Genomic DNA, 15516 nt, shown 5'->3' with positions numbered 1-15516 from the left:
TGGCGTAAGCACAAAAGCGGGAATGTGCATATGCACATAAAAATCCAGATGCAGGAATCTGTGCGTACGCAAACTTCCACGTTCTTCCGCTACATAAATCCCGATCAGCGTGAAAAGTAACGCACGTGCACGCGCCTTTTGTCCCGCCTCAACTCCTCCCAGAATTACACCTCTTTGAATATGCAAATCAATATAAATAGCCTTCTGTGAAAAGACAATGGGAAAAGCACGGGGGAAAATATAAGAATTTCAGCGAATACCAAGTGGAGGCAAAGGAAAAACGTACTATTTGTTGGTTTAAACAGTGGGATAATCAACAAAAGGAAGCTGATTGAGTGACAGTGTCGGAGAAACTCGAAAGCTCAAGTTCACAAAGTCGCACAGTGCCCGAAATAAAAAAGAAGTCATCACATATCAAAGTCACCGTGAAAAGGCAATTCTTAGTGGACCGTTTGAGTGTCATATGAAAGCTTATTAGGGTACAGAGAAAAAAAATAGGCACACAGTGGGAAAAAAGCACAAAATGTCAACTTTAATCTCGAAATTTCCACTTTAATCACGTAGTTTATTTTGTCATTAAAGTAGAACATCATAAACTTCATCTTATAATCATTTATTTTACTAGTTTCTCAAATCCCATCGTAACTACAGTAGCACGTTAAATGCTTTGTTCTGTGTTTGATCTTCTATGTGCTCTATGTGTGTGAATCACTACGTGCTTCCATTCTTTCTCCGACACAGAATCCATTACATTCGTGATATTACAGCTCTCTGAATAATTAAAATACTGAGATGTATACGTGATATTTTTTTCATGATGATAGGAATGAAAGCATGTTATTAAACATGGGAACACGGTGGTGCAGTGATTGTTCATATCTCACGCAAGAGGCTTTCTGCGCCATGTGCGACCTTCGATGAAATAATTTATTACAGAAGTACTGTCTCTTTCAAACGTACTAACCTCCATTTCCTGTCCTTACTTTTCTTTCTCCAAATACCCAATCGCCACACAATCAACTCTGTAATAGACGTTAAGCCATCTGTAAGCTTAGAACGCCGATTCTTCAAAACTTTTAAGGAACACTGAAATATCTTCGTAGTACATGTTTAATTATTCTATCCGTCTATCCTTCCAGTGTCACGTCAGCACCAGCAATAATACAGAGCAAGGCAGGAGCTATCCGTGAACTAGCTAGCGCTGCGGCACCGTGTCCTCACATGTTTAATTATTAACGATACAGATTATTTAAATGAAGTTAGTTTTATCTGTATACTATAAGCAACATATTTTGCTGCATTTCATCTTAAAAATGATATCGTCATCATACGCGCTTTATAAAGTGGTGCAGGTTGTGCAATATTATAACTGTAGTGCAAGTTTACAGTGGAGTAATTGTACTTACAAGTACAAACAGTTCTACAAGGAGCACTTGATTGAGTGCGTTTATAGTTCTTGGGATGAAACTGTTTCTGAAACGCGAGGTCCGTACAGGAAAGGCTTTGACCCGTTTTGCCGTGGCTGAGGCAGCGTGTGCTTGAAACTGTATACCGATAATTCTCTTTCCGATCAGCTGCTGCTGTGATTCCCCACTCAGATACAGTGATATAAATACTCCGAGTGGTGCAGTGAGAGTAATATGGAAAGAGATGATCCGCTGTGGCAACCCTTAACGGGAGCAGCTGAAAGAAGAAGAAGATGCAGTGAGAGTAACAACGCTAAAGCAGTTATGGTATTTGGAATACTATGGCTATTCCCTGGACCATTATATTGCTACAGGTTAATTACAATCAGATGCATTACACTAATAAACAATATGCAGTTAATTTCTGTGTATTTATAATACCGCGTCAGGAATGTGGGTCTTAGAAAGAAAGAGTGACCACACAGGAACAGTAGCACTGCTTTGACGCTGGGTGCTGCCAGTCTGCAAAACAAAGCAGAGAAATTGCGTACGCCAGGGTATGAGGTACCGTGGAAACGTGCGTGGCTTTACGCCAAGTTTAGGTTTTATACATCGCGATTTGAGCATAGAAACGTTCGTACGCAACATTTCTGTGCGTATGCACCGTTTATACATGAGGCCCCAGGAGAAAATGGAAACATTTCAGTTATTACAGTTTTCAAGATCTTTATCTGGTTTAACAAAACGAACTGTGAAAAGTAATGAAAGCCAGTACAGTTTGATTACTAAACTGGTTTTGATACCAATTCTCTCTCTACAGTGTGATTATTAATCTAATCTCCAAGTTCTAACATAGATGTCCGATTTTACTGATTTCAAAATACATACACCAAGATATTTTGCTGCACCTCCATGCAGTATATTTAATTTACTCAATCTGTTGTAATTAATTACAGAGGCTTTATACCAGCAATTCATCCCTGTTTACCTTATTATCAAGCAAATCCAACAGATAGCTAACTATGGTACATATAAAGCACTGTAAAAAAAGACTTCAGCACATGCAATAAAATCTGTAATGTGAAAATGCCTTCAAAATAATTAAATTGCACATTTTTTAAATCAAAGAAACAAAGAATGTAACACTTCAGCACATGCAATAAAATCTGTAATGTGAAAATGCCTTCAAAATAATTAAATTGCACATTTTTTAAATCAAAGAAACAATGAATGTAACAAAGAGCAGTAAATAGTAAAATGCTAAATCAAATCAATACTTGGTGTGTCACACTTTACCTTTAAAACTGCACCAGTTCTCTTAATTCCACTCCCAAAACAGTTTTATAAGAATAACTGCAGGTAGATTGTTCAAGACATCTTAAAAAATTTGTACCAGTTTTCCTGTAGACTTTGGCTGTCTTGCTTATTTTCTGTCTCTCCAGGTAATCCCAGACAGCCTTGATAATGTTGAGATCAAAGTTCTGTGTAGGCCATACCATCCTTTGCTGAATGCCTTGTTCTTCTTTTTGCTGAAATAGTTCTTTGTGATCTTGACCGCCTGGTTGGTGCCAGTGCCTTGGTACAGAATTAAGCTGGGACCTGTTAGATGCCTCACTAATAATATTGCATAGTGGATGAGAATCTGATTAAACTTCAAACCACTGAAGATTCCATTAAAGCTGACCAGACACCAAATTAATTTACAGAAATTCAGCCCCAACCCTGCAAGGAACCTCAGCTACATTTTGCTGTTGTAGTTGCAGACACTTATTCATGTAGCAATCTCCAGCTCTTCAATGGACAAGGTGCCTTTTGTTTGAAACAAAAAATTTTAAATTTCAGAGCTTTTGTTATCATTGTTCAGCACTCCAGTTCTTTTGTGTATAGATGATTCTCTTGGCTTTATTTCCACTTCTGAGGAATAAGATTTTAGCAGCAAACATACAACTCCATGCAGACCACTTCTGACAAGATTTTTTTCAAACCGTAGAGTGATTGGGTCCCAGTGGTGTCTGTGGCTTCCGCTCTGATAGTAGTGATGAACTTCTTCTGATTTCAAAACTTTGATCTATCTCTAATATGCGGCACTTATTTTCCCTGGCTGAACACTACGTTTCTGGCCTTCAGCCTTGCCTGTATCATTGCTCTTCAGAAATGTTTGGTAAGCACATCTTGAAACTCCTGTCTGACATGAAATTTCTCCTTCCTTGTGTCCTTGCTGATGCAGGATAACTACCTTTTGTCTTGTTGCTAGGCTCACACTTGCCATTTTGTAAAGAATTGATAACTTGAAGGTTAAACTGTCACATATGCTTCACGTTTACCTTTTAGTTCAGTTCTCTTTCACCTAGTTAGATTCCTCTTATACCCATTTTAGATTCAGTAAGTCAGTTTGGTTCAATCAACTAATTATGTCACTAGTCATTAACAACTATTTGTTATGTTTGTTTAATTGTGCACTGAGATATACATAATACAGTAATCCCTCCTCCATCGCGGGGGTTGCGTTCCAGAGCCACCCGCGAAATAAGAAAATCCGCGAAGTAGAAACCATATGTTTATATGGTTATTTTTATATTGTCATGCTTGGGTCACAGATTTGCGCAGAAACACAGGAGGTTGTAGAGAGACAGGAACGTTATTCAAACACTGCAAACAAACATTTGTCTCTTTTTCAAAAGTTTAAACTGTGCTCCATGACAAGACAGAGATGACAGTTCTGTCTCACAATTAAAAGAATGCAAACATATCTTCCTCTTCAAAGGAGCAAACAAATCAATAGGGCTGTTTGGCTTTTTAAGTATGCGAAGCACCACGGCACAAAGCTGTTGAAGGTGGCAGCTCACACCCCCCTCCATCAGGAGCAGACAGAGAGAGAGAGAGATAAAAAAAATCAATACGTGCCCTTCGTGCTTTTAAGTATGCGAAGCACCGGGCAGCATGTCGCTTCACGAAGCAGCTGCACAAAAGGTAGCCAACGTGAAGATAATCTTTCAGCATTTTTAGACGAGCGTCAGTATCGTCTAGGTGTGCGAACAGCCCCCCTGCTCAATCCCCCTACGTCAGGATCAGAAAAAGTCAGCGCAAGAGAGAGAGAGAGAGAGAGAGAGAGAGAGAGAGAGAGAGAGAGAGAGAAGTAAGCTGGGTAGCTTCTCAGCCATCTGCCAATAGCGTCCCTTGTATGAAATCAACTGGGCAAACCAACTGAGGAAGCATGTACCAGAAATTAAAAGACCCATTGTCCGCAGAAACCCGCGAAGCAGCGAAAAATCCGCGATATATATTTAAATATGCTTACATATAAAATCCGCGATGGAATGAAGCCGCGAAAGGCAAAGCGCGATATAGCGAGGGATCACTGTATTCTTTTTGTATACATACAAAGAAATCATATTTTTACTTGAAAAGTTGTCTATTACTTAATATATTTCTTTAATAAACTACAAACATTTCTCTGTACCATTTAATTATTTGGGAAAAAAATATTTGGTAATCTAATTGTCTCTATTCTACTGACACATTAATGCAAAACTCAAAAAATACCCATCTTCTTTGTATTGTGGGCCAATACCCTTACCTTCAAAACATTTATATTTATGTAATAATATGCATCTGTTTTATGTGTAGTTTTGCTTCTTTTTGAAATTTTTATACATGAACTTATATTTTCAGCATCTGTTTCACAATTGGTTTTATAATTTAAAAGTTATTTTAATTACTATTAGATTCTATTTACACTACGTCATTTTGAGTTCAGTTACATGTCCACGTAACTCATGTGTCTGTCATCACAGGACATTGTGCTGTAAATATGGCAGTGCCCATATACTGCATTATTCCTCTGTGGATTCAACATCCTCATGAACTATAACAGCAGTTAGTTTCTTATTCTAGTAGGCCCTAGAGGCAGGATTGATTTTTGTCTTTGTCTTGTTTCTGGCTCTGATGTTTGCTTTGTCCTTTGATTGTCATCCTGATTTGGACACTTAGCTTCTCAGATTGACTTCATCTTTTCACTACCTTTTCATCTCCTTGCACACAATAATATTACAATTTATTAAGGAAGACTGAGCTAAAACCTCTGTAAATTAAAAGCAGTCTGGACCAGTATTTAAATAGCTTTTCATGGGGTACTATTAAAAAGCAACAGTTAATCAGGCTAGGTCATTAAACACTAAAGTCACTAATCTGGTAGGAACCAAAAGGGGTAAACAACCATAATGGGTAAGAAGAAATCCTAAATCATAACTTTCCATTTTAGAAAAGACAAAAAAGTAGAGATACAAATGATCTACATATTGATTTTCAAAAAAATGGTTGCAACAAAGAAACAGGAAGTTTCACTGTAGTGACATCAAAAAAATAAACAAAAGAAAATAAACTCCAAATGCAAAATTCATGTGAACACAGAGTTTATCAAAAGGGTGCATTTATCAAGATTAATACAACAGGGTTACACAAAGGAACAAACTTAAGTATCAAATCAAGCAAAAGAAAGAAAACAACCATATATTCCAATGGGCTTGGCTGTATCACTCTACCAGCTTGAGTGGCTTATCCACTAGCCCACCTACCGTATAGACCACTGTATTAACCCTCTCTCCTTCCTGGTCTCTATCTCATGACCATGAACTTTCTCCTGGCATTGAGCCTTTGCCCCAGACTCTCCTCTACACTCTAGCATTTTTAAGGTCCTGGTCTTTGGGGACTTTAAACCTCAATTTCCAATTAATTAATAACTTCCATGGTTAGGGTTTCATTACATTGACAACAGACTAAAACTGCATCTAGCAACTCACTGCTGTTCCTGCACCTTGAGTCTTCAATAGTAATAAAAGGGCTCTGTCTCCAATGCAGGCTAATGTGAGCAAAAAGAGAAATGATTCCAATCAAAAGGGATATTGTATGTTGTACATTCTGATACTACTTGACTCAGGTGCCGCTGCGAGTGGCAGCTATTTCAGCAGCTCCGTGTATGACTTTATTTTTCTACATTTTCTCTATTTCACTGTTAACTCCTACCATTTTCTTTTATGTGGACTCATCCCCTGGACACTTTTTACTACTTGGACATGGACTTTTACACGCCGAGACTCGTCTATTCAAGTAGTCAACTTAAAGCGCTGAGAACAAATGCCTGCACCGGTGTGGTTCCCTATTTACCTGACGAGGTAAGAAAACGGTATCGTGGCAGCAGAGCCGGTGCTAAGATAAAAACCAAGCATTTAGCGAGACAGTGGCGCTACAAACCTTCAGTGCCTTCTGTGATCCTGGGAAATGTGAACTCACTACCAAATAAAATTGACGAACTGGCTGCGCTGGTGAAAAATGTCAAGACCTACAGAGAATGCAGTTTGTTGTGTTTAAGTGAAACGTGGCTAACAACTAACATCCCAGATGCTAATGTGGAACTACCCGGGTTTAGCACAGTTAAAGCGGACAGAGACGCAAGTACCTGCGGAAAGCAGAAAGGAGGTGGATTTGCACTCTATGTCAATAAAAGATAGTGCAACTCTGGACATGTTAACGTTAAAATCTCCACATGCTGCAGGGACATCGAACTGTTGGCCGTAAGTCTTCGCCCCTATTACTTGCCCAGAGAGTTTGGACACGTCATTGTTTTTATTGTTTACATCCGTCCTCGGGCGGACGTGGAGATAGCGGGTGACATCATCCATTCCGCAGTTGCTAAACTACAAACGCAGCACCCTGAGGCACTTGTGCTAATCGCTGGAGACTTCAACCATGTAACACTGGACAAAACATTACCTGCCTTCTCCAAGTATGTGGATTGTAACACCCGGGAAATTAGGACTATTGACCTATTGACCGTTCGCTGTATGCAAACGTTAAAGACACATACAGCCCCACCCCACAGCCTGCGCTTGGGAAAGCAGATCATAACCTGGTTCTGCTTCAGCTTCACTACAAACCAAGAGTGAGGAAGCTACCTACAACCACACGCTCATTCAGGAAGTGGTCCCCTGAGGCAGAGCAGGCTCTGAGAGACTGCTTTGGAACTACGGACTGGGATATCCTGCAGGGATCTTATAGTGAGAACATTGAGGAGGTTGTTGACTGCACAACTGACTACATCAACTTCTGTATGGACATTGTAGTTCCAGTAAGAACAGTACGCTGCTATGCTAACAACAAGCCATGGATTACAAGTGACATCAAGGGCCTTTTGAACCAGAAGAAAAGGGCTTTTAAAGGCGGTGATCAGCATGAGCTCAAGCGCGTGCAGAAAGAACTCCGAGTCAGCTCAGGGCGGCAAAGAAGCAGTACAGGAGAAAGCTGGAGCAGAAGTTGCAAAATAACAGCATGAAGGAAGTGTGGAATGGGATGAAGATCATCACTGGCTGCAGCTCGAAGCGGGGTACCACCATCGAGAGAGCAAACCAGATGAACAACTTTTTTAACAGGTTTGACCACCCTAACCCACTCTCACCTCCGAGTACTGCACCCTCCACCCATCCTTCTGCTGATACCAGCATAGAAGAGAGTTTACCCCAACCCACAATTATAGCAGCCCAGGTAAGCAGAGAGCTAAGGAGACTTTGTGCCAGCAAAGCAGCGGGTCCAGATGGAGTATCGCCACGACTGCTGAAGGCCTGTGCATTGGAGCTGGGGAGTCCTCTGCAGCGCATCTTCAACCTGAGCCTGGAACAGGGGAGAGTCCAGAGGCTTTGGAAAACATCTTGCATCACCCCAGTCCCAAAGGTATCACATCCTAGTGAGCTGAATGACTTCCGGCCTGTTGCTCTGACGTCGCATGTGATGAAGACCATGGAGCGGCTGCTGCTTCACCACCTGAGGCCACAGGTCCGTCACGCCCTCGACCCTCTGCAGTTCGCATACCAGTTCGCATACCAGGAGAAGGTGGGAGCGGAGGATGCCATCATCTACATGCTACACCGATCCCTCTCCCACTTGGACAGAGGCAGTGGTGCTGTAAGAATCATGTTTCTGGACTTCTCTAGCGCCTTCAACACCATCCAACCTCTGCTCCTTAGGGACAAGCTGACAGAGATGGGAGTAGATTGGACTATCTTAAAGACATACCTCAGTATATGCGTCTCCGGAACTGCAGGCCTGACATTGTGGTCAGCAACACAGGAGCGCCGCAGGGGACTGTGCTTTCTCCGGTCATGTTCAGCCTATATACATCGGACTTCCAATACAACTCGGAGTCCTGCCACGTGCAAAAGTTCGCTGACGACACTGCTATTGTGGGCTGCATCAGGAGTGGGCAGGAGGAGGAGTATAGGAACCTAATCAAGGACTTTGTTAAATGGTGCGACTCAAACCACCTACACCTGAACACCAGCAAAACCAAGGAGCTGGTGGTGGATTTTAGGAGGACTAGGTCCCTCATGGACCCCATGATCATCAGAGGTGACTGTGTGCAGAGGGTGCAGACCTATAAATACCTGGGAGTACAGATGGATGATAAATTGGACTGAACTGCCAATACTGATGCTCTGTGTAAGAAAGGACAGAGCCGACTATACCTCCTTAGAAGGCTGACATCCTTCAACATCTGCAATAAGATGCTACAGATGTTCTATCAAGACGGTTGTGGCGAGCGCCCTCTTCTACGCAGAGGTGTGTTGGGGAGGCAGCATAAAGAAGAGGGACGCCTCATGCCTGGACAAACTGGTGAGGAAGGCAGGCTCTATTGTAGGCATGGAGCTGAACAGTTTGACATCTGTGGCAGAGCGACGGGCACTGAGCAGGCTCCTGTCAATCATGGAGAATCCACTGCATCCACTAAACAGTATCATCTCCAGACAGAGGAGCAGCTTCAGCGACAGACTTGCGTCACTTTCCTGCTCCACTGACAGACTGAGGAGATCGTTCTTCCCCCACACTATGTGACTCTTCAATACCACCCTGGGGGGGGGTAAACGTTAACATTATTCAAAGTTATTGTCTGTCTGTATACCTGCATTGTTATCACTCTTTAATTTAATATTTTCTTTATCAGTATGCTGCTGCTGGAGTATGTGAATTTCCCCTTGGGATTAATAAAGTCTGTCTGTCTGTCTGTCTGTCTGTCTGTCTGTCTGTCTGTCTGTCTGTCTGTCTGTCTATCTATCTATCTATCTATCTATCTATCTATCTATCTATCTATCTATCTATCTATCTATCTATCTGATAGTAGATGTAACCTGAAAGTTAAGGCTAAAAATGTTTTTGTAAATAGGTGAAACATATAATAGCCTCTAAGATACATTAACCCCATTTAATAATAACTTTCCATGTAATAAAAACACACATACTCTTATGATAAAACTAACAGAGTATCAATTTTATAGGAAAACTCTCTTTATATATAAAAGTTAAGTCATCTGCCTATGACTGACAGTTAATAAATGAGCGGCACGTGTGTCCTACTCATTCTTTTACCACACACCTAAGACCACCTTTCCAGTAGAACATCACATATTTTGACAAGCAGAGTTCAATACTCTTTTGTGAGACTAGAGGTTGAAAACAACAGTGATGTAAAATGAGAGCCTTGCAGCCCCATGTGCTCTATTGAAAAGTTGATCCTCACAAGACAAAGGTCAAGAGGAGAGAAGGGCCCACATACAAATACCCGTAATTTGACACAGCAGTAAAGGCAATGACTATACTGCCACTCCACATGTGGAAATCTACTTCTCACAAAATATCATTTGCTTCCCACTACTTTCTAAATACGACATAGTGAACAAAAATAGGAGGCCACCAGTCACCTACCATAGCACATAGGTCTGATTAATGACAAAGCATACCCATTTGACAGACAACTATTATACATATGTTAAGTATAATAAAACCAAGTATAACAGCTCTCTTTTTTATGCACAAACTTCTAATAATCTCTGAAGATTCAGTCAATACCATGACTATAGCATTCCTTCTGTTCCAAAATTTAAATATAGTTTTAAAACCTACTATGTCTAATTTCAATCAAATAGCAGACTGATCAGCCCAGCCATATGTCCTACTGTGTTATTCTGGACTATATTTACCTTTGCTTACACAACATACACACTTCTACTTCACTTCAACTATATCATTTTTTATTATATTATTCCCATCCATTTTCTGAAAGAAATTTCTCTATTACAGAGGTACAAGAAGCCCAGTGTGCTACGTTTCAGCCACTGTTCCCACCTGGGTGGGGTTCACATTTATTTTTTATGTCCTTTTTGATCATTTAGTATCTATGTCACTATATATCTTCTTCTGTGTTCCGTGTGTCTTGTGGGTAGTTACCCAAGAGGCAGGACCACCTTCTTCTCACCATCAAGAGGTCGCCCTCAGACCTATAAAGACTGAGATGGAGTCCCTTGCAGTTCATTTGAATGCACTTAGTGGTTCTTGTGAGTTATAATGATTTATTGTGCTTTTGTGTATTTCTTGGATGTTTTGATCATTCTGCTCTATTTTTGACCTCAGTACTGGATTTTACATCAGGACTTATTTTTGGATTGCCTTTTCAGGCAATTCCTGCTGTACCTTTTGAGCTCTTAGGAGCTTTTTGTCACAAACATCATTTTGCAGAAATCAATTTTTTTCTATAAATAATCTCTGTCTGCCCTTTACGCTTTAAGCAGAAGGTTGACGGTCATTCGTATTGATGGGGGCTTTTTGCTACACTTTCTCAGGACTTCATGCTAATGTACTCACTAGTGAAAGGAAGAACTTGAAAACTCTAAACAAAACCCAGACTACAAACATAAAAGATCTTGGAGCCTTGAGAAAGCAACATTAATTACTGTGACACTGTTATTATTATTATTGTTGTTGTTGATATTTTTATTATTATTATTAATGGCTTTAATGCCTATATAAGTTTTTCGAAAGTGTTTCCCAAAAGCATTCATAATTAAATGCATTTTAAAAATGGTTTACTAAGTGAAAAGCAGGCACAACAATTCAGAAACGTTGTGAGGAAAAAGTGACTAAGACTCTTGGAGACGTGAATAAATATCATACAAGAAAGATGGACATGAATGCATTACAGAAGATTTAAAGCCTTAAATATTCCAAATGGTTTTCAAAAATTAGAAAACAAATGAAAAGTTGTTTATCCAACTATATTCTATAGATAAAAAGCATATTAATGGTAAATGGTTCAAATTAAGTGATTATTTGCAAGTTCAATGTTCCAGATGAATCCAAGCTACAGCAAGTGTTCTGTTTCTTCACACACAAATGGGAAACCTATGATCTAGTGTGTCTTTCAAAAGAGTGATCATATAGAAGAGGAAAGTGTGAAAATGCATAATCCATATATAAGATCCAATACCCCAGAGTTAAACTTATGATTGATACACCTTTGTATTGTATGAGATAAACTCTTTAGTGGTGACACTGTGTGCAGGAGCACTACTATAAGATCTTCACGTAATATAGTTGCTGTCAGGTATCATCTCAGTTCAAGGTATGCATGTATTTTATAATTTCTCTGTATCACTTGCCCAGAGTCTGCTGCAATTCAAGTAAACCTGTGCAACTTGTGCTCCACATATCACACAATGACAGTGCAACAATGCCTGACAGCCACATGAAAGGCCTTAGGAGGTGAAACACAGTAGTTTCCACAAAATACATGGTGTACTCTTTGATGGCATATCCATTTTTGCCAATTAACCTGGCTGATATATGAAGCCTCTATCTCACCCTTCACAGTTCATTCAAAAATAACTTACTGCTCACCTCACAGCAAGATTGGCCTGCTGCATGGCAGCTTCTAATACCTTTTCTGCAATAGAGAGGAAGACAGATTGGCATTTTGTTTAATGGCTCTCTAGTGTGCCTGCGATTAGCTGGCTCAGTTCTTGGGGTCAGTGTCTACAAAGCCCAGGGCCATGTGCTGTGAAGCAGAAAGGTTCACTCTGGCACGTGCCTGATCCCCAAGCGCCTGACCTTTTGTCACTCTGTTAAGAGGAACTGCCCTCTGAGGCTGCCCCCCTTTATCCCTCTTTCTCCTTTAATTTAAAGGAACAATTAATATCAAATATTTTTACTTCAGTTTTTTAAAAGACAAAAATTCAAAAAGTCCCACTTGAAAAAACTAAAATGTTATGCAAAACAGTGTCTCAATATTGATCAATCTAACACCTGAAATATATAAAAATGAGTAGAAGCCTAGAAAATATTTTTCAAGCACTATACGTTTAATGAAAACTACAATGTGAAAAAATATGCCCCAACAAAAGCCAACTGTATGGGGAAAGAGGTGTGGATGTGGGAAGTCCATCACTTAATCTGCTGAAAGTTCAAACCTCCAAGAATATCAGTCTTTTAATCTTGCATATCCAATAACCATTGCTAAAAACACAATGTTCCACTTGAGAGACCCCAAACTAAATACACATTTAAGCAAATCCCTACAGATGAACACAAAAAAAATTATATTAATTTTGATATGCAGCATGTTATGGTGGGTTTTGAAACACATACAGTACATTTAATAATAGTATCTACTTTATAAGCAATGCAAATAAGATCTCATTGTACAAATGGATGAGGAAAAAAGTATTAAACAGAGCAAAAAATAAATTAACAAAATCCAGAGTAAAAGTTAAAATTTATCAAAACTACTGAACACTTCAAATGAACTGTGTTTGTTTACCTTAAGTATGTGCTCTGCATAAATTCTACTGAATAACAGATGCCATCATTGACTATCTCCTTATATTAATGTTAAAATTCACATTCTTATCAAAATTTTCTTCTGCATCTTCTGGCACACTTTCTGGCACATTCCCAGGGAGGCTCAAATACTGAGAATCAATTTATGCTGTCCAATGTTAAATACTGAAATTTCTTTTGAACTAAAGATATTTATTTAAGTTGTGCTTGTGCATCTCTTTATTCAGCATTCCTAGTTATTCAGAAAAGACATTATTTTCACATCATAAGGTTTTTTCTTTTTTCAGTGAAGAGTGAAGTTTAAGTATTGTTTTCTACCTAACATAAATTGAGCATGAATGACCACTGATGTCTCTGTCCCCAATCTCCCCACTCTTGCAGTTCTTTAGCTTCATTATTTGATCAGATATTATATGCAAAACTAACTTCAGTACCTTTGATCCATCTTGTCAAGTTATTTTTCTATGTTGGCTTGACCCTCTGTAGCTGTAGCTCTATTACACTACAGATGTTACAATGTAATGCATTATATAAAATAAACTGTTATAAGCCAGCTGAATAAAAGCTAAAATACAAGTGAGTACTATATTATACATTTGAAAAAACATTGAAAACTCAAGAGTTCACAACATAGTGCAAACTAATTAGCAGTACAAAGTGCCATCTCCAGCAATATTTCTGACAAATTCCTAGCTCTGGCATTTGTACTTTGGACAACTGACAGAATCTGCAGCATGCACCACATATTGCAAAAAATCTTTACAACCAGCAATAATCTTTTTTTTAATTTTCTGTGTTTCTTTCCTCCTTTACTCATTTATACATTCTCAAATGCATCAATAATGAATGCAAGGATGAGTGTAGAAAATAAAACTCAATCTATAGACACAAAGGAAGAGATTAACACCATCTACTTGTTTCAGGGCAATTCCATAGTAGATAAGCTGCTTTCCACAATCTGGCTACAATAATTCTATTTTACATGTTAATTTGTTTTTAGGCAGTCATGGGCATTGTGTTTTTATGAAAATCTTGGAATCTAAGTCCCAGCATAAAGTCTAAAAACTTAAATTTCTATTCCTGTTTGTCAGTATAGACCAACTGCATACCAGCCACCAAAGCCTGTGTAATCTGACATTCCTTACAAACACAGAGTTCTATAGAAAAATTACTGGAATTTTTAATGCATTGTAAAAGCCAACCTGCAATCCTCAGCACTTCATCCATCAAAACTTTTATTTGTAACGAAAAGAAAACATGATCTTGGAGTAGTAACACATTTCAAGAACTGGGATGCATGAGATCTGAAGTGTGCTCATCATCCTTAGATTTAAACATGTTTTTCTCTGATGTGCCTAGTGAAAAGCTTTTATGCTGTTGAGAATATGTATTAGGTGGACTTACAGTTTTTCTCATTATTGCACAAAATTCTTGTTTCACTATTACCTAATACTAGAACTAATACTAGAAATCCACATCTTCACATACTGGTTCAAAATGAGCTGGGCCTGGATCAGTAACAAGGCCTATCCTGAAGTGGATCTTAGTCCATAACACAGCACAGTGATAATATGCACACACTGATATTTATGTACACCAAGCCAATTTCGATTATTTTACAATATAATCTACACATCGTTATGATGTGAGTGGAAGTCAGAGTAGCCAGAGAAAACCCATGTAAATATAAAACATGCAATGAATGGATTTCAGCTTTAACCCAAGCTGTGAGGCTGCTGTGCACTCGACTGTAACAATAGATCTAGGTGAAAATTCTTATATATTATATTCTTATATTGCCAATAAATTGGGACTTGAAAGGCAGTGTAAAAAAGATGAACTATCCAAAGTTTGAAAGACTAGGAAATGCTGATGCTATGAAATTAAATGGAGTTTCTCAAATTCTCCACATGCAAATTAGAAAAGCTCATGTCTCTAACTGACAGACAGCTGTCACAACAACGATGTATACAGTATTTCAGACTTTGTAAAGGCTGGACTCTTTAAAAACTAGACATAAACAATTTTATTGTTTTAACCGTGAGAAATGCCAGTTTACAAGTTTTTTCTCATTTCTCTTATGCCACCAGCCACAAACTGTCCACCTAGCAACTTCATAACTCTTCATTCGAGATTTGCAGCAATAAAATTCATATGTACAAAATAAACAGAAGCAATAACTATCATACGTTGCAAAATCATTCTTATTCACAGTATTGCTTGATACACAATTTGATACAATACGTGAGGTGAGGATTTTTGTTGCTTATGGATAACAACTTTTTTGGTTGTTCCTCTGGTTAGATAGAGTGCTTTCAAATATTTTATATTTCTCAAAGAAGAATCAATACCCCAACACTTATAGCCCGTCCCTATTCCCACAAGGATAAATGCCACCACTAATTATGAACCGTGCTGGTAGGCGAAGCAGAATGATAGGGTTACAGCGAGTATG

At 39.0% G+C, this 15516-nt stretch overlaps 1 protein-coding gene across 1 annotated transcript in view; it reads right to left on the bottom strand.

Moving 5' to 3' along the window:
• Positions 1-15516, bottom strand: part of greb1l (GREB1 like retinoic acid receptor coactivator) — a 240877-nt gene that overhangs the window by 121827 nt on the left and 103534 nt on the right.

Source organism: Erpetoichthys calabaricus, chromosome 6 (assembly GCF_900747795.2).
Source record: "Erpetoichthys calabaricus chromosome 6, fErpCal1.3, whole genome shotgun sequence".
In the NCBI taxonomy this organism is placed as follows: domain Eukaryota; kingdom Metazoa; phylum Chordata; class Cladistia; order Polypteriformes; family Polypteridae; genus Erpetoichthys; species Erpetoichthys calabaricus.
The sequence above is the reverse complement of the archived record's forward strand: the minus strand, read 5'-3'. Positions and strand labels throughout refer to the sequence as shown.